The 20,466-nt window shown below is 41.2% G+C and overlaps 1 protein-coding gene and 2 long non-coding RNA genes across 9 annotated transcripts in view; 1 reads left to right on the forward strand and 2 right to left on the reverse strand.

Annotated features, from left to right (window-relative positions):
* PTGER3 (prostaglandin E receptor 3) overlaps nt 1-20,466 on the forward strand; it is a 201,483-nt gene that overhangs the window by 147,888 nt on the left and 33,129 nt on the right. The gene's annotated exons all lie outside the window — the stretch shown is intronic.
* LOC106507649 overlaps nt 1-20,466 on the reverse strand; it is a 372,669-nt gene that overhangs the window by 108,294 nt on the left and 243,909 nt on the right. The gene's annotated exons all lie outside the window — the stretch shown is intronic.
* Nucleotides 5,766-8,922, reverse strand: LOC110261208. Its single transcript, XR_002345154.1, has 2 exons — nt 8,556-8,922; nt 5,766-6,949 (listed from the first exon to the last, which is right to left on the reverse strand). It is a non-coding gene; the product is annotated as an uncharacterized LOC110261208 (long non-coding RNA).

Consider the following 20,466-nt stretch of genomic DNA (forward strand, 5'->3'; position numbering starts at 1 on the left):
CAGAAAAATTGTTAAAAGAGTTCCCATTGTGGCTCAGTGGGTTAAGAACCCAACTAGTATCCATAAGGGTATGGGTTCGATCCCTGGACTCACTCAGTGGGTTAAAGATCCAGTGTTGCTGATGCAGTGGTGTAGGTTCCAGACGTGGCTCAGATCTGGTGTTGCTGTGGCTGTGGTGTGCACCAGCAACTGCAGCTCTGATTTGACCCTTAGCCTGGGAACCTCTATATGCTATGCATGTGGCCCTAAAAAAAAAAAAAAAAAAAAAAAAAAAGACAAAAATTTTAAAATAGTACAGAGAGTTCTCATATACATCATATGCATTTTCTCCATCATTAATATGTTCACTTTAGTATGTATTTGAGCTCTGCCCACTCAATAACAATGTGAAAATGGGAGGGGAGCAATTCTCCCAAAACCGTCTAGTTGTCCTATAATGCAACTCAATTCTGACACTATCTACTCAGAGATTCTATAGGTAAAGCACTTACTCCCATAAGACCACCCTCTACTTCAGACACTCACCACAAACCCAGGTTGTTATCTGTGCTTCCAACTGACCAGCTACAAATGAAAGGTTGTTCCAAAAACCCTTTCCAACTCTGGATGCCAATCACAAGTGTAGGTTGTTACCTGCACTTCTGACTGATGGCTATAAGTTAGAGGTTCCCAAGATTCCATCTTAGGTTTTCATCAATTTGCTAGAGTGACTTACAGAACTCAGGAAATCCACTTACTTGCTAGATTACTCATTTATTACAAAAGATATCAGGATATCAGTCAACAGCCAGACGAAGAGATACATAGAATTAGGTCTCTAACAAAGGAGCTTCTGTCATGGAGTTTGGGGCCCAGCATGTGAAAGAATTCAGGTTTCCCAGCCCAAAAGCTCTCTGAACTCCCTCATTTTGGTTTGCAAGAAGGCTTCACTACCTAGGCATGATTGACTAGATCACTGGCCAAGGATGATTAATTCAACCTCCAGCCCCTCTCCCCTCCCCAGAAGTGGAAGGTGGGGGTGGGACTGAAAGTTTCACCCCACAATTCTTGTTGGTCCCCCTGGCAACTAGATCACATTCTTAAGTACTTTCCAAAAGTCATCTCATTAACAAAAACTCAGTTGTGGTTGAAATGGATTTGTTATAAAAGACAAGACATTCATTTCACCTGTTTGGCTCTGAAGAATTTTCAGGAACTGAGGACAAGAGACCAAATCTTATAACAAGATATGCTCCCATTGCTTTCTCTCTCAGTAAATTCCAAGAGTTTGGACAGCTATGAGGATAAAGTTCAAATATAAATGAAAAATATATTTTGGTCAACTGAATGACCAGTCTATATATTTCAAATACATGGCCATACTGCAGTATGGTTCATTTGTTGCATTAATGAACTAGATATTGACATGTTATAGTTAACTGAGGTCCATACTTTATTCAAATGTCTGTTCTTATCTGTGACTATCACCCCATCTAGTTACCAATTTTTGAATAACTCTACTATTGGTGAGCAGAGTGACATTTCGTCACTATAGGTGACATAACATTCAATGTCCATAAAAGTTCTTGAGGATAAAAGTGCTGTCTTGTGACTAATCTAATCTGACTTGCTAAGCACAGAAAGCATTTGGCACTTTCTTAAGACATTGATTAATGAGGAAACACTTGGTTTCATAAGTAATGTGAATTATTATAACCCTAGGAACCTACTTGTTTTCTACAAAAGCAGTTTTGTATGCTGTTTACTTTTTTTGGTGTCTGCATTTAAAACACAAGAGCCACAGTTTCATATGATTTCACTTCAAATTGAGAAAATGCAACTTTGGAAATGCATGTGATATGCTCATTGTAACTCCCTCCTTTTTTGGTTTTCCATGGATTTTATTGATGGAAAAGGGAAGGCAGAAATCAGACTAAGTTGAACCAACTATACATATTAAGCGTATTTGTACATACTTTAAATTCATATATATATAGATAGATAGATAGATAGATAGATATAGATATAGATATAGATATATATAGTCTTTTTAAGGCCTCACCCATGGCATATGGAGGTCCCCAGGGTAGGGGTTAAATCAGAGCTGCAGCCACTAGCCTACCCCACAGCCACAGCAATGCACTATCCGAGCCATGTCTTTGGCCTACACCATAGCTCACAGCAATGCCGGATCCTTAACCCACTGAGTGAGGCCAGGGAGGGATCTGCAACCTCATAGTTACTAGTCAGATTTGTTTCTGTTGCATCACAATGGGAACTCCCCTGTTATACCTATTTTAGAATTGAAGAAACGGAGATTTGGAGAGGTTAAGGAACTTACTCAAGATCACAGAATTTATAAAATAGCAACTTATAAAGTTATTCTATAAAATGAAAGCACAGAATAACCTGACCCCAGAGCTCACCTTGTCCCACTCCAGCTGGGAATCTCAAAACTTGGAGCATGTAAAAGAATAATTTAAGATGATCTGTAAAAAATAGTGAATCTCTAGACATCCACAAGTCTTAAAGTTTCCCAGGTGATATTACTATGCCATCTGGTCTAAACCAGAGCACCATCATTCTGATTTCACTTGCCTAACTATATCTAACATATATGCAGTGTCTTCACAGTTAGCAAAGTTTTTTAAAAATGCATCTTTCATTTAATCATTAAACCAAATCAGTTAGTGATTACGATTCACATTTTATGGACTGGAAACAGAGACTCAAAAAATTTTTAAAAATCTTGGAGTTCCAGTTGTGGCTCAGCAGTTAGTGAACCCAACCTGGCTTTGCTCAGTCTGTTAAGGATCCGGCGTTGCCATGAGCTGTGGTGTAGGTCGCAGATGCGGCTTGGATCCCACGTGACTGTGGCTGTGGCGTAGACTGGCGGCTACAGCTCCGATCGGACCCCTGGCCTGGGAACCTCTCAGTATTATAATCAGTAGATAAAATCCAATAAAATTTGAAAAGGGCCACTCTAATATATTTATCCCTATCTAGAATCTCCTAATCTTGCTCCCTTTTGGATCCTTCCTTTCTTTCCCTCCTCCCACAGGCTATTCCGCAGCCCAGGACTGCATGAGCTACTTGGATGCCATTTGAAGCCCTCAGCTCTGTGTGGAAGGGAGGGAATGTAAGTCAGTAGTACAAACAGAGTTGGGGGTAGAAGTTTGACACCTTAAGAAAATGATTTTAGAGTTCCCAGTGTGGCTCAGCATGGGTTAAGTGACTCAGTGTGCTAAGAATCGGGCGTTGCAGTTTTGACTCGGATCTGGCATTGCTGTGGCTGTGGGCAGGCTGGCAGCTGCAGCTCCGATTCAATCCCCAGCTTGGGAACTTCCATATGCCACAGGGGTGGCCCTAAAAAGCACAAAATAGAGTGATTTTATTTCTTTGAATCTCAGGCTCAACAATAAAATGGGGACCATAATAGCACACCTCACTATTTTATAATGAAAACAAAATAATGTATATAAAGGGGGTTTGTAAATTGAAAGGCATTTTTCTTATTCTCATTACTATTTCATTTGTAATGATTAGTTTTAAAGTGTTGTGTTAGTGTCCCCAGACGGCTCTAACAAATTATCACAGTCTTGGTGACTTAAAACTACAGAAAATTGGAGTTCCCTTTGTGACTCAGCGGTTAACAAACCCAATTAGGATCCATGAGAATGTAGGTTTGATCCCTAGTCTTGTTCAGTGGATTAAGGATCTGGTGTTGCCACGAGCTGCGGTGTAGGTCGCAAAGGTGGCTTGGATCTCACGTTGCTGTGGCATAGGTCGGCAACTGTAACTCTGATTTGACCCCTAGCCCAGGAACCTCCATATGCTGCAGGTGGGGACCTAAAATAGAAAAACAAAAACAAAACCAAAAAAAAAAAACTCAGAAAATTATTCTCCCTTAGTTCTGGAGACTAGAAATCTGCAATTTACATGTCAGCAGGGCCAACCCCCACCCCTACCCCTGGCGGAGTCTCTGGGAAAGAATCCCCTTCCAGCAGCCCAGCATTCCTTAGTGGTCTTGGCTTTTAGCCACACCACCCCAGTCTCTGCTTGTATCATCACTTTCTCCTCTGTGTCTGTCTCAAGCATCCCTTTTCCTTTCTCTTACAAGGATATTTGTCATTGGATTTAGGACCCACACTGATAATCTAGGATGATCTCTCATCTCAGAATCCTGAACCTTATGACATCGGCAAATAGCTTTTTCCCAAATAAGGTAACATTCATAGTTTCCAGGAATTAGAACACGGATGTATCTTTGGGGGAGGGGACTCTCACTCACACCACTATAATTATTACAAGTATTTCTCTTTCCTTGAAATCAATATGCCATCCACTGATTCATTAAGTGCCACATACCAATAAGTTTAAGTTCCAAATCCATTTTATGGTAAATTAAGTCTCCACCCTACAAGTTAGCCCTGTCTCTTCCCCAAAATAACCACACAGAATTTGCTGCCATTTGCATAACCCACTGAGCGGGGCCAGGGATTGAATCCGATTCCTCTTGGATATTATGTTGGGTTCTCAATCCGCTGAGCCACAACAGGAACTCCCCCCTGCCATTTCTGATGCTTACCTTGCCTCTCCAGGCTTCGTCATTGTTTTTCCTCCTCTTTCATGAAGAGGGTAATCTTTACTGATTATCAAAAAAGACTGCATCTTCTTTTCTTTCCAAAGCTACTAGACTCCTTTGATTCTAGCGCTTCCTGCAGGCTGAACTTTGCTGTTGTAGTTGGGAACCTATTTGCTTTCACTAAATTGAGCTTTATGTTTGTTATGTCCTCAGGATTCAGACAGTGGCTCATTCATCTTCTCATTGATTTCCTTACTTCCTCCTGCATGAGGCCCAGAATAAGTCACCTGGTAGCTTCTTAACAAAGCTTAGTGACCATGGGGAATGACTGACAGACTTCTCCCAGGTTCTTCTAGTCCATTTCATGTTGAGCAGATGCAATAAATGCCCTGGAGTCTCATTCTCTTTTCAGTGGTGTGAATTCTACTGACACATTTGACTTATCTCTTAATTTGGACATTTTAAAAATCAATAGTATTATTTAGAAAAGGTGATTTATGCCCCCCCCTTTTTTCTTTTTCTCACTCTGTAGTTTATTTGTGGTGATTAACTTCTATCCGTTGTAGGTTTTCTTCTTCTTCTTTTTCTTTTTTTTTTTTTTTTTTGCTTTTTAGGGCCGCACCCACGGCATATGGATTTCCCAGTCTAGGGGTCCACTTGGATCTACAGCTGCTGGCCTACACCACAGCTCACAGCAACGCTGGATCCTTAACCTACTGAGCAAGGTCAGGGATTGAACCTGCAACCTCATGGTTCCTAATTGGATTTGTTACTGCTGGGCCATAATGGGAACTTGCTATAGGCTTTCTTCTATGAAAATATTTTCTTTGTTTTATAGGGAGCCTATAGCTTTACTATCAGTGATAACTTATTTCTTATATCATCTTACTTTAATAAATATTTTGCATGAGGGAGAAGAAAGCATGTATACAGACTATGTGAGTCTCTGTTCTCTCCTCAGATCTGAACTCTGTGCTATGATTTAGGTTTTATCTTTTTGAAGTTGAACATATTTGTTTTTCTGTTTCTTTTTTCCTCATCCCTTTAGGGATTCAATCCTTTTTCAGTCTTAGATTCAAAATTAAGCCTGGGGAAAAGTAAACTGAAGATTGAATGTTGTCCCATTTCCTAAATATTGCCAATGCTGTATGTAGGGGGTGCGCACTTGCCTTCATGATTTCTTAAAAGATTTTTTTTTTTTAAATGATCACTTCTCAGATCTTCTGAGATGGAACAGCCAGACTCACATAAGTACAGGATTATAAATTCTTTGAAGCTGGGAACTGTCTGTTGCCTATCTCTATAATCAAGATGCCAACAGAGTGTCTGGTATATAATAGGCAGTCAAAAAAAAAAAGTTTGCTAAATCAATGAATGTAAATGTCTGTCTTATGAGCTGGAGAAACATCAGTAGTCAAAGGATGCTTCTGACTTCTCCTTCCTATTATAATACCTACTCAATTTTGTGATGCGATTTAATTGAAATAATCTGTTCTTTTCCCTACAAAATATATAGAGAAGCCCAAGCAAACTCTTGATAGAAACCAATGCATTTCACAATTCTTGTTCTGTGTGACATACCACCATGCGATAGCAATGCTGATGATTTTGCATTTTCTTAAGCTCTCCCAGTCCTGTTTTAGGAATTTGAAGTCCACTGTGGTCAGAGTTCCTCTGTGGCTCAGTGAATTAAGGATCTGCATTGTCACTGCTGCAGGTTGGGTTGCTGGGGTGGTGCGGGTCTGGTCCCTGGTCTGGGAACTTCCACACGTCTCGGGTGTGGCCAAACAATTTCTTAAAATAAAAATAAATAAAGAAATAAAGTCCGTTTAGGTCTACAGGGATTTTCGTGACAAAACGTAAGGCTACCTACCACGCCATAAAAATAATCTTCTCCAAAAGTCAACATCTACCAGTGTCCCTAGTTCCAGCTCTAGTATTTAAGCCTCTAATCAGGGTAAGATGTCAGGGGAGATTATGCTGCATTTTCTCTGAGTTTTGTTTGTAACTCTTTTCCAAGGGGCTTGGGCTTCAGTCACATCAGGTAGCCAGTGCTTCTCCCAAAAGGACTCTATTTGAGTTTCACTAAACTTTAATTCCTGGTATATATACCTTTAGGGTGTGTCTAAGCTATTCCTCCCTATTTCTTCCCATTGGCCCAACATATGTACTTGGAATAAATAGTCAAATATCAAAACAGTCAAGTCCAGATCATCACCATTTTGTGACTTGGGCTTGGAGAAGTTTATCCATGATGAGTTTGTTCACGCATTCTGATTAGCTCCCAGTGCAAGCCTGACATTCTTTATGGAGTGCACAAAGTTCCATATGGCAGCTGTGCCCCAGAGAAGGCTGTGCTTTCAGCTCTCACTCCTCCTTGACGGCCTAAAATTGAAATACAGAGCTGAGAGGCAATTCCCATGCTAATGTATGCACCAAATCACATGCTTCACATTTTACGTCTCACATCAGACAGGCAACAAATAGGATCTTAAAAGAAATGCTTAACACATTGCACTCAGTCTCTTTCCTCCCTCAATTCATCACTTATCTACAATTACAATATAAAATTATCAACACAAGAGATAGAAAAGCATACTCAAGCAGTCTGCTGGCTCAATTTACATTTTCCATCACTCAGGTAGAACTGTCGATCAGTTGGAGGCATTGGCTCCAACCCAGTAAACAAGGCTGACACTCAGAATGAGAATACAAAGCAGTCATCCTTCAAGGTCAGCCGTGCTGCATGTATAGCAGAGAACGTCATCTTTCCCCCCTCAATTCCAGCAACTTATTTGCCCACAGAGAAGGAAATATTTACTCTCCATGATAGGAGCTTGGGGCTTGGGAGTGATCCAGTAGAGAAAGAGGGACAGAGGCCTCTAAGATAAGAAATAAAATTGAAGTTACTCTGAAATAGGTATGTATATAAAGAAACATGCTTAAGAAAATTAGCGTGGAAATTGGTAGCTTTAGGTTAATTTTGCACCCCAAGGCTGCATCTCCATGGGAAAGCTGCAGCCACTGAGATGTGGGTGACTTGTCCTCAAGGTCCTTCCTACTCACAGGTATACTCAAAATTCCTACCATCTCAATCTCTGCATCTACAAAGTCTGTAGAAATGTTGAAAGAGTCTAATACCGAGTCACTGAAAAATAAATTACAATTACACCCCCAAAACAACGTGGGAACTTTATGTATTTTCTCTCCTAGGTTATTTGTCAATTTTGCCTCCTCTCTTCTAATATTTTTTCATCCTTACCCCTCAGTTCAGATTTTTAACATTTTTTCACAGGGGTTATGGCAATAACCTTGTAAACTGCTTTCTGTTCCTGCTACAGTCCTCTGCAACTTATCCTTCACACCAGTGCTAGCAAAAACCCAGATCTGGCTCTGTTAGTTTCCTGCCTAAAATTCTTGAAGAGCTCCCCATTGCCCGCAGGGTAAAATCCAGGCGGGAGCATAAATCTGGCCTGCGTTTATCTCTTCTCTCCCTTAACCTCTCAGAATTTGCAGCTGCTCCAAGCACAGTTGCTCTTGGCCTCTGTAACTTCTCCCACATGATTACCCTTCAGCCTGGGAGACCCTCCTCCTCTTCCAAGGCTGATCAATTCCCACTCATCCTTTGAGACTCAGCCTGGGTGCCATTTCCTTGTGGATGCTTTCTCTTACTCTTGGAGTGAGTTATATGCACGATGCATTATATCTGGTCTAATGTGTAGTGCACATAACAGAGGCATCTGGTTCACACTCTTCATCACAACTAACCACAATGCCTCCCAACTGTAGGTGTACCTGTCTGTATCCCCCACTAAACAGTAAGCATGCAAAGGCAAGGACTTTACTCCAGCATCTGGTGGCACATGCTACGTACAGAGTACCTGTTTAATAAACATTCCTTGAATGAATGCACATGCTCTCAAAGAGCCAGGCTGTTCCTTGGGAATTTTCAAACATATCATGCCTTAATGTTTCCACTAACAAAATTTACCTTGCCCTTTTACACGGGATTGGTCTAGTTCTTGGAGCATTCTTCAAGCAGCAGTCTGAGGCACAGTTGAATATTATTACATAAGTCAATTCAAGGAACAAGACTATGCTGAAATGAAAAGTGAATGATGAAAGGGGAGATAGTTAAGAGACAGAAAGAAAGGGAGATCTTAAGACTTTAAAACTCTGATGTTGTAACAAAATGGTTCTTCCTTACTTGAAATCCCAGAGGGAAAAAAGAAACATGAGAAGGTATCATTGTATAAGGTTAATTCTATAATATGTTCACTATCTTCCCTGGTTTCATCCATTAACTCATTATATTCTCAAAAACACTCTAGCATATCAGTATTATTATTATCCTCACTTGACAGATGAGGAAATTGAGGACTAGAGAAGTAATTTATCAAAGCACATATCTAGTAAGTGGCAAAACGGTGAGTATAAACCTAGATCTGAAACCAAGACACTGTGCTCATAACCACTACACTATATTCTTTTTACACAATGCAGTTACTATGTAGAGGGGGAAATGTTTGAAGAAGCTACAGCAGCTGCAGACTCTGATGGCAAATTGGTGGTCAGGGAAGGCTTCACTAAAGAGGTTAGTAATGACCAAGTCTTAGAAGAGCAGGAATTGACCAAGGGGGCAGGAAGTGTCAAGTATTTTATGAGGAGAGAATAGCATCTGTAAAGGTGATGAGGATGTGGAGAAGAATCTACCATCTTGGTGTAGAGCTGCACTTATGGCTGTATGTCAATAAAAAGGAGAAATAAGAAGACCCAAGATGAGCAGCAGTGTGGGTTACCTGAGTCCACACTCACTATGGTTGGCCTAGGGTTCCCAGCAGGGATGTAGGGCGAATCTCTTTGATGAGACCAGAGTGGCCCTCACAAGAGTAAGCCTTGCCACACACCTCACCTGGACATTTCCCAAAGCTTGGATGCTTGGGAGATTCTAAATATATATTATTCGTGTAAGAAATAGACAGTACCTTCCCACCACCACGGTTTTATAGCAATGAGGACATGGCACGCAAATAGATTTTTTTTTTTTTTTGTCTTTTAGGGCCACCCCCACAGCATATGGGGATTCCCAGGCTAGCGGTCAAATCAGAGCTGTAGCCGCTGGCCTACGCCACAGCCCCAGCAACGCCAGATCTGAGCGGTGTCTGTGACCTACACCACAGCTCACGGCAATGCCAGATCCTTAACCCACTGAGCAAGGCCAGGTATCAAGCCTGAGTCTTCTGGATCCTAGTCAGATTTGTTTCTGCTGAGCCACGACGGCAACTCCTCAAATAGATTAAATGACATAACAAAGCTGTACAGCTCCTTAGCAACAGGGTTAAGACTAGAAACTGGGAGCTACTGTATTTTTATTTGATGAGCTGATAATCTTTCAGGGAGATAAAAATAAAATTCAGAAACATATGGATATAAAGAAACCAACAAACAGAACTTAACGCAATTTAAAATCTAAGTGCTAAAGGTTGACTGAGTAAAGATGGAAATCAAGAAGTATGGATGTATTCCTGGACTAAGTTAGTCCTTAACTAGGTTTTTGTGGAGTAATGGAGGCAAAGAGGGACTGAAAGAATGAGTTCCTGAATGGAGGCAGGTCTTATGATATCATGGCATGCATACACCGATTTGGTGGGGTTTGTGGGCAGGCAGTTTGACACAAAGGAGAGAGCAGAGACATGGGAGTCATATAGAAAGTCAAGCAGGTGGATTCATCAGTCATGGGAACATGGACAAGTTCAACTATTTGAGCCCAAGGGTTCTCACCTATAAAATGAGGGTAGATGTTCTTGACATATAGTAGTTATTATAATTTATAGAGTAATTTTGTGACGATCTAATGCACCAAATAGGGATTTATGTCCTTATGTCTCCTTTTTTTTTTTTTTTTTTTTTTTTTTTACCCTCACTGAATAAATGAATGAATAAATAAATGAGCGGGTGAATTCCAGGTTAGATTTTTTTTCCCCAACCCCATCTAAGGTATGGAAATGTCACACTCAATAGTGGATTCAAGCATGATCTGGTAAAAATACCTCACTGTCCCTAATCTGCTGCTGTTTATCTTGCCTGGGAAGAGAAAGGAAAGGAGAAAGAGTTCCCAAGAGAGTGAGGGGTGAGGACCAAGTGATGAACCAAACAGAATAAAGGAAGAGGTGTTCCAAGACTTTGGACACCTATCCTTAACCTGCTGAGAGACACCAGATCCATGGATGGAAGGGTGGTTTTTTTGTTTGTTTTTTTCTTTTTTTAGGGCTGCCCCCACAGCATATGGAAGTTCTCAGGCAAAGGGTAGAATCAGAATTGCAGCTGTGCCATAGCCACAGCAATGCCAGATCTGGGACCTAAACTACATGGCAATGCTGGATCCTTAACCCACTGAGGGGGGCCAGGGATTGAACCTGCATCCTCATGGATACTAGTCAGGTTCGTTTCCAATGAGCCACAACAGCAAAACCCGTGGACGGAAGAGCATTTGATTCTTATATTCTATACCAGGAGTGCCATGAGATTTACTTCTATTCAAACCACAGGAAAAGAAATCCAGAATTCATGTTTAGAATTTCAAACCATGCAGTGAGATATTTTCTCAGGTTTGGCTCTGAAACACCTACATGTTGCTCCTGTTTATACTCTAACATTTAAGGAGAATCTAGAAGACTCCAATCCTATAGGCATCTGGTGACTAATCAGAAAACTTGGAAGAAGGAGATTACACATTATAAAATATCACAAAATCTCAGGATGCCTATTTCACAGAAAGATCCCATATCAACTCTTACACTAATTTCATCTAATGTAAGAGTTTTAAGAATAATAACTCTAGTTTAAGAGTTCTAAGACTTGGAGCTTTCAAGAACTAGAAAATTTTCAGAAAGCAGCACAAGAATAAAAATAGAGGGGGGGTTGGCTGTGTTAGTTTGCTAGGGCTACCATAACAAGTACCATGAACGAGGAGGCTTAAATGAGAGAAGTGTATTGCCTTGACGTTACAGAGGCTAAAAGCCTGAGATCAAGATGTCAGCACATTTGGTCCCTTATGAGGCCCATGAGACAGAAAGAGTTCCACGGCTTTCTCAGCTTCTGGAGGCGGATGGCATTTTTCGGCATTCACTGGCACTCAGATGGTGTTCTCTTATCTCCTGTCTTCCCTTTGCATGTGACTGCCTCTATGTCCAACTTTCCCCCTTTTCTAAGGACATGGTCATATGGGATTAGATCCTACCCCCAATGCCTTCATTTTAACTTGATCATCTGCAAAGCCTCTATTTCCAAATAAGGTCATGTTCACTGGTGCTGGGGACTAGAACCTCAACATCTTTGGGGGGACAGTGGAGCTAAACTCAACAAACAACCATGACCAATTTGTACTGTAATTCAGTAAGTCTACTACCTTCATTATTTCAAAAAGAAGATTACTGGGATTCCCATTGTGGCTCAATGGAAACAAAACAACTAGTATCCATGAGGATGCAGGTTTGATCCTGGCCCCTCTCAGTGGGTTAAGGATCTGGAGTTGCCTCAAGCTGTGGTGTAGGTCACAGATGCAGCTCGATTCGACCCCTAGCCTGGGAACTTCCATATGCCGTGGGGGTGGCCCTTAAAAAAAAAAAAAAAAAGATAATTTAACACCAAACATTTTAGGAATGTTGCCATCTCACTGCAGAGAACAGTCTTTCCCCCAAAGAGCAGCTGCAGCCTTACACCAAACAAGAAGGAGTGAATGGACTGCATTGCCCCTACTTCCTAATCTTACTCTGGATTGATGGGGGCTTTGACACAGATCATCAGAGATGTGTGGGAAGAGTTTCTTGGGAGCAATGGGTTTAGTACTGCCTGAGCAGTGCTGAAACTTGCTTTGCAAGCACCTTAGCCTGAGCTTTGAAACCAGAGTTGTCAGAGGCAAATAAAACAGACTATCAAAAGGTATACTGGTCACACTTCTGTACCTGAAATTATGTAAGACCTGGTTCCTTTCTTGCCCTCTGTACTTTATTCCTCAAGTATGCTATGGGCTGTTTCTGGGAAAAGAAACTTGTTTTTGTGAAATATCTGCCACTGCAGAGCCTTCTAAATTCCCTCTGTAGCGTCTGGAATCTAAATTTCAACTTTGCACCCCTCTGCCCTGTTTACAAAATGAATTGATTTAATCACCCCTTTCACTGAATTTTGAAGCTGTATAGGAGGAGGAGTAACCACTGTTCAAAGGCAATGATTGATCATAAGCAATCACTCGAATTTTGAGACTGCCCTTCTCTTACTTGGGAGCAGAGACAAGCTTGCTGGAGCCTTCAGAATACTAACCACATTAACCTTGGATTGCTAAACTTGCTATTCATGGCCAGCAACTGACTTGCTCAGAAAGCTCTATGCATACACAGTTTTGGGAAAAAAAGAAAAGGATGGGTAAAGATCTTGGCTTATATAGCATTTGATCATTTCTATTTGTCTTTTCTTTTTGAGAATTCTATCCCCTCACTCTTAGTGCTGTGCCAGTATTCAGAGGTGATATGTAAAGAGAAAACCTTTAAAGAGAGAAAAATAAGGAAAGGTAGAAAAATAAGAGTCATGCTGTAGGTTGAAAAATTGGACTAGGTAGTTTGACCCTGCCTCTGCCACTTTATAACTGTGTAATCAAGGGCACAATATTTCCTCCCCTTGAGTTTCAGCTTCAACATGTATAAAATGGAATTAATAATACATACTCTTTGCGGCTGTTTTAAGGATTAATGTTTCTGATGGGGTGTGGAGGAGGGTATAGAGAAGGCTTTCCAGAATCAAAGAGTAGGATTTCCCGTCGTGGCTCAGTGGTTAATGAATCCAACTAGGAACCATGAGGTTGGGGGTTCGATCCCTGGCCTTGCTCAGTGGGTTAAGGATCTGGCGTTGCCATGAGCTGTGGTGTAGGTCGCAGACGTGGCTCAGAACCCATGTTGCTGTGGATGTGGCTGTGGTATAGGCCCACGGCTACAGCTCCAATTAGACCCCCCATATGCTGTGGATGCAGCCCTAGAAAAGACAAAAAAAAAAAAAAAAAGAATCAAAGAGTAAATTTAATGGTGAGGCTCCACCCCCCAAATGTCACAAGAATTGTAGCCGATTCGGCCCCTAGCCTAGGAACTTCCTTCCATATGCTGCAAGTCGAGCTGTAAAAATAAAACAAATAAGGAAATAATTATTTAAAAATCACATTTTCTTGCATGAGTTGAGCAGTTATATAACATATTTTTGAAGGACGCAATGAGTTTGCCTTCAACAAGAGTATAAAATAACCAAATATACTTTATATCAAACAACCAAAGGATACAGTAACATATCAAGCTAGTCAAGGTCGTATAAGAAACTGGGAGTTGAATGTAGTTCTCTGGCAGCCTTAGAGGATCAAAATGCCATTTACTATTTAACAGAGTTAAACTGATGATTATCACATAACTACATAAGAAATAAAATTTATCAGGCCCTTAAAAGGTTACTTTCCATTCTAACCAGAAGCAAAATGTGCTTCTTGGCATTTGTAATTTCATTTTAGAATAGGGCCAAAGATGTGTCTCCATTTTCCTGTTACAAGTGATTGAAATTTTTTATTTGAAGAATGAAATTGTTGGATTGAAGAAAATGTTAAATAGGTTTTAGAGAATGTAGACGATATCATTAAAATATCAGGGAAGCTACCAAAAAATGAACTTTCTCTGTGGCTTGTTCTTCCTAGCAGCAAATGCACTTTTGACTGGAACATTTGGAGAAGTTCACCTTGGCAGCAGATTTCAAAAGAATTTTTCCTGATTTATTGAAATACCCTGTATAATAAAATCCTATCCCATTCACGGAAAAGTCCTGACTCTTCAGGGAAGAGGTTATAGTCATATGAAAGGCATTTTGCATTCCTTCATGAACGTTGACATATGAACCAAAGGAGCTGGATTCCAGTTAAAATAATGGTTTCTTTCTATGATCTTGTCACTTCCCTGGATAAGCCAGATGTTGGGGAAAGTGCTGGTGAGGCAGCCTCATCAGAAAATTACAGTATCACGAGGAAAGATGTGTGCTTGAAAGAACAGCCAAGACCCTATGCTATAATTCCCAGATGTTCCTGTCCTGATATCTTAATCCATGCCACTGGCTCCCCGCTGAAACATGAGGCAGTGCACTGCGGGAGAAGGCATCAGCCTATACTAAATTTAAATCCCAGGGCTGCCACTTCCTCAGTTGCATGACTTTAGAAAGGTCTTCACTGCCCTGAGCCCAGCCTCCTCTGTACTCTGGGGGAAACCAGTATTTACCTCATGGGGATTATTCTAAAATTAAGCTTGGTAAAGTGTGCCTACCCTCAAAATACATGAAGGAGATGATCTGGGAAGCTGTAGATTTGGAGCTAATAAACTAGATCCAGTGCGAGCTGTTTTGTTTGTGCCTTGTTTAAGTCCAGGCTGTATTCAGCAGTCATCTTGCATAAGGAAACAGTGGACCTTGTTTCTGCTTTCCAAGAGCCAGTCACCTAACCACAGAAAACACATAGATGAAATATTCTTTAATATATATTTTATGATCTGCTGTGGGTATGGTATTATATGTTAGAAAGATGCAAAGGTAAACTAAGTCATGTTCTTGCTTCAGTGGAGGCTGTAATTAGTGGAAAAGGAAAACAGAGGGCAGGATTTTGTTTATCCTTAGAGAGAGGGCCTGGTGTAATTTAGACGAGTACACAAACATTATAGATGTACTTTTGTCTTGTAACTGTTTTTCTCTGTGTACTTCTCATTTGAGATGAATGGTACTCAGTGCCAGCCTCATTAAATAGATGTCAGGAGGTAAAAGCCACCACTTACTAAGCCCTACTCTGTGCCAGGCACTGTGCTGAGTGCTGTGAATACACTATCTCAGAACACACCTGTGAGGTGGGGTTATTATCAGCATTTCACAGATGAGGAAACACAGACTTGGACCAACTCACTGATATGCCTCAATGCTAGAGCTAATAAGTGACAGAATTGGGATTGAAATGCAGGTCTGTCTGCCCCCAGTCTTTTTTTTTTTTTTTTTTTTTTTTTTTTTTGCCTTTTTAGGGCCGCACCCACAGCATATGGAGGTTCCCAGGCTAGGGGTCCCAGAGCTGTAGCCGCTGGCCTACACCACAGCCACAGCAACTCAGGATCCGAGCTGCGTCTGCAACCTACACCACAGCTCAGGGCAATGCCGGATCCTTAACCCACTGCGCAAGGCCAAGGATCAAACCTGCTACCTCATGGTTCCTAGTTGGATTCGTTAACCACTGAGCTACAACAGGAACTCCAGCCTCCAGTTTTTTAACCCTAACACTCCCATGTTTTACTTTTTCACCTCTGTGCCTTTCACATTAATGCTCCAAAATACTTATTGATTGCAAATTGTATAGATTGATTATAAAAAAATATATATTGCTGACCTAGAGGAAGCCCTTTCAAAATTGACCTTGGCCTCTTTGGGATCAGCTTTTCTCAGTAAAGTGAGATTTCATGGCAAAGATTGTGTTGATTTGCTGTGTTCCCACTTTTAAATGCAATTCACATGTCTTTGTTGAAGCCTAATAGCACAGGTCTCTTTTACCAGGTTCTCTGTATTATTAAAGCATTGGCTAAGCATTGTTAAGAGTTTTGGGGATCTCCCTTGATGATCTTACATTGGTATGATTTTGCAATCTTTCCTTCCTTAGGCTATGAGTAAGGTTGCAAGAAAGACCATGCTATTTTTATGATTGTTGTTGTTAGAGAGAAAGAATGTTATGCAAGTCTGCAAGCTCTAAAACAAGCAAAATGGATCAGGAACGTGGTTGTGGCCCTGGGGGCATCTTATCTAAAAGCACAAATGGATGTAATATGGCACTGACTTGCTTTCCATACCCTTGAGCAGTCGCAGACATCATTCAATGCCACCATATTTTAAAACTGGAGGAGATTTGGCTTCCCTCCCCACCCCCCCCCACCTCAGGATTCAATTTTATCAGTTAAAATGAGAGAGAACCTCAACCAAGGGCAGTGGGAGGAAGGGAGCAGGGCTAGAAGTGTTAAGCCTTTAGATCCATTGATATGTTTCTGGCTGCTTTATCACATGTCTTTTTTTTTTTTTTTTTTTTTGTTTTTTTGCTCCCGCATATGAGTTCCAGCTAGGGTCTAATCGGAGCTGTAGACTCCGGCCTACGCCAGGCCACAGCAACGCAGGATCCGAGCGCGTCTGCAACCTACACCACAGCTCACGCCGGATCGTTAACCCACTGAGCAAGGGCAGGAACCGAGCCCGCAACCTCATGGTTCCTAGTCGGATTCGTTAACCACTGCGCCACGACGGGAACTCCTGCTTTATCAATATGCAATGGTCAGTCTGAGGTTGACATCTCAATCATTGGTAAGTGGGTTCACGTCAAGTGGAAATACAGGAAATGCATACCAGAATCAAATAGCAATAATTTTTGGATTACTGTTTTTTCATTCTTTCATTTAACAATCATGAATTGAGTGCCTGTGTGTGAATGATAAGACTTGCCTGCTAGAAACTCATGGTCTAGGGTCAGAAATAGAAAAAGATGGGTGTTCTCATTGTGGTCCAGTGGGTTAAAAACCCTATGCAGTCTCTGTGAGGATGGGGGTTTGATCTCTGGCCTTGCTCAGTGGGTTAAGACCCAGTGCTGCCACAAGCTGCAGAGTAGTTCACAGATGTGGCTCAGATCCAGCGTTGCTGTGGCTGTGGTGTAGGCTGACCTCTGATTTGACCTCTGGCTTGGGAACTTCTTTATGCCATATGTCCTAAAAAGAAGAAAAAAACAAAGAAATAGACAAAGAGTGTGGTGAGTGTGGCATTGTCAGTTGTATATGAATTGCAGACGCTCACCTGATCCAACCTGGTAAGAAGTGTATCAGGGGAGCCCCCACCTGGAGAAGGGAAAGGTGAGTGTTGCAAGATGAGTGGAAGTTACTGTGGCAAAGAAGACTCCAGAGAGAATAGCATGCAAATGTGTTTGAAGAAAGTAGGAAGGCTTAAGTTTGAACTTTGTCTTAAAGAGTGATTAAAAGATTATTAGCAGGAACATAATAAAGCCATGTTCTCTTGTAGCAGCATGGAGATTAGGTCAGGGAAGGTATGTGTGAAAGGAGAGTAGCTTGTTAGAGTAAGAAAAAATACTTGTCTGGGAGGATGGACATTTAAGTGATAAAATTGGGAAAATGGCATAAATGTCTGGGAAAAGATTAGATGGACCCCCGGCAGCTTAGTAGATGATATTAGCATTTACCAAGACAAAATACACAAAGGAATTTGAAAGGGATGGCACTCAAGATGGATTATAGTGTGAATTAAGGGACCAATATTTTGTGTTACGGTGTTTTGTTTTTTTCTCTCCGCAGTTCTTTTATCCTCAGCTATTTTGTAGAGGTTAGAAGCCTGATTGGGGGATCATTTCAAATCTCAAATCTACCACTTACTGGCTATCTGGTCTTAAGAAGACTGTTTACCCTCTATAAGCCCCACTGTTCCAATTGGTAAAATGATGATACAACCTTATGTCACAAGGTTGTCGTGGGTCAGGGTTAAAAGAGACAATGCATGTACGGTGCTTGATACCAAATGAGTGTTGAAGAGTAATAATGCCAGTTATTATCACTAGTCGTGCTATTGCCTATTCAATGTTCACTGAATGCAGGGTCTATATTACCTTCAACTTGGTGCCCCTGAGGGCCTTCCGTGGTAGTTTGTATATAATTTTCCATCAGGAAATAATTATTGAATTGAGCTGAATTAAAATGGCAGCATATAGAGGCCCCAAATGAAGGTTCTGAAAGAGATGGACGATGAATCATGTATGTCTAATGTATAACAACTTGAGGTAAGTAAGTCCCACAGCAAAGGTCAAGAGTGATATTTGAGGATAAAGGACAGGAAAAGAGCAGTGGTAGCAATGAAGTAAAATGAAAGGTGGCTCCTACCAGCAAAGAAAGCAAACGTATGGGAGTTCCCGTCGTGGCTCAGTGGATAACAAATCCGACTAGGAACCATGAGGTTGCAGGTTCAATCCCTGGCCTTGCTCAGTGGGTTATGGATCCGGTGTTGCCGTGACCTGTGGGGTAGGTTGCAGACGCGGCTCGGATCCCGCGTTGCTGTGGCTGTGGTGTAGGCCGGCAGCTACAGCTCCAATTAGACCCCTAGCCTGGGAACCTCCATATTCCATGGGTGCAGCCCTAGAAAAGTCAAAAAAAAAAAAAAAAAAAAAAAAAAGAAAGCAAACTTACCCAAGAGAAAGGGGCCTCAGGAGTCCCCACAGACACACAGTGCTTTCAAGAGGAGTTAAGGATCTGATATTTCTCCTTCTTAGCTCAAGGTTCTACCAAGACCACATCAGAAATCATCTAACATATAAACTTCAAGAAAACCATAAGGCATAAACCTTATAAAAAGAATTATATACTAGCCTAGAATAGAAACCTATTCTGAACATTGATACATTGTTCAGTTGGCATCATTATTCTTGTTTTATTTTTCTTTTAGCTAATATTTTCTGAATGTGAGCCATGTTAATCTTTATATATAAATAAAAATTAAAATAATTACATTTGCATCTTCAAACTAAACTTGTCCAGCAGAGAAATAAACTAATTATGTTTATTATTAACAGAGCATAAATAAAGTATAAACCAACAAGATAGAGCACAACATTGAGTGGAAATTCTCTTGGGGCACTGGATTTAGATTTGGGGGGGTTAAGTTGCATGTTACCAAGGCGCTATTTAGCATAAATCTAGCCATAGTAGGTCAGCAGCATGTAAATCTAAGTAAGCTAAGGTGGCATGAGAAAGGGGAAAAACTTCTTTAGCACAGATGAAGTCAGCAGCCCTCAAGCACTTTATCTTCTAACAAACCTCCCAAACACTTGCAATGCACCATGAACCACCCTATCCCGAGGCAGCTGCAAATTGTATGCACACAGTTCATAGCACAAGGCAGAGCAGAGGGAAGGGGTCCCTGGGGAAGAAGGTCTCCTTTGCACAAATGCAAGGGTAAATGACTGCCCTGCTCTAGCTTATGCTCTACGTTGTCTTTCCATTAAAGAAAAAAAAAAATCCCCAAATGCACAAATCAAGGCCTAATGTTCTACCATAAAGTAACATGTGTCTCTTTGCCAGCATCTCAGATGAATCTAAAAGCTTGGGGGGATGCTTGGAAAGTGAGGATCAACACAGGTTCGTTTGGCATTTCGGAGAACTAACTCCTCTCTGAGGTTCTTTTTAGCATATATTATTTATCATTTATACAGTGGATTTTCAGGGAGTTCTCTGGTGGCTCAGTAGGTTAAGGATCTGGCTATGGTCACTGTTGTAGCTAGGGCCACTGCCATGGCTCGGGTTCGATCCCTGGCCAAGGAACCTCTGCATGTCTTGGGTGCGGCCAAAGCAAAACAAAACAACAAAAATAACAAAATAGGCTTTGGCTCTGCCTGAGACAGTAAAGGCTCTCTCCTTGGTGTCCTTCATGCTGTTCGATGTCCCCTGCAGTATAATCAGGCCTGCTGCTTTTTCTGCTCCGTTGTTGGCACTGTTCGCTATCTCCCAGAAACTCGGCTTGGAAAAAGGCCAGTGTCCATGGTACAGTTCTGCTGATTTTCAAAGCGTCAACACCCACAGCTTTGCATGCTTTGATTACCACCAAAACGAAAGAGAAATGGAGACAGGCTGCTGCTTCATCGCTTTCCAACAGGATTAAACCCACATGAAACTGTCTTTTCCCACTCTTATTGTGAGTTCCTCAGAGAGTTCTAAATGGAATCTTATATCCAAACAAAATGGAAGAAAGAAAATATTTCTCTTCTGTTGTTTATATACTCATCTATAGTTAGCGTTTGAATACGGTTTTGACATTTTATGAAA

This window comes from Sus scrofa, chromosome 6 (genome assembly GCF_000003025.6).
Source record: "Sus scrofa isolate TJ Tabasco breed Duroc chromosome 6, Sscrofa11.1, whole genome shotgun sequence".
Classification (NCBI taxonomy): Eukaryota; Metazoa; Chordata; class Mammalia; order Artiodactyla; family Suidae; genus Sus; species Sus scrofa.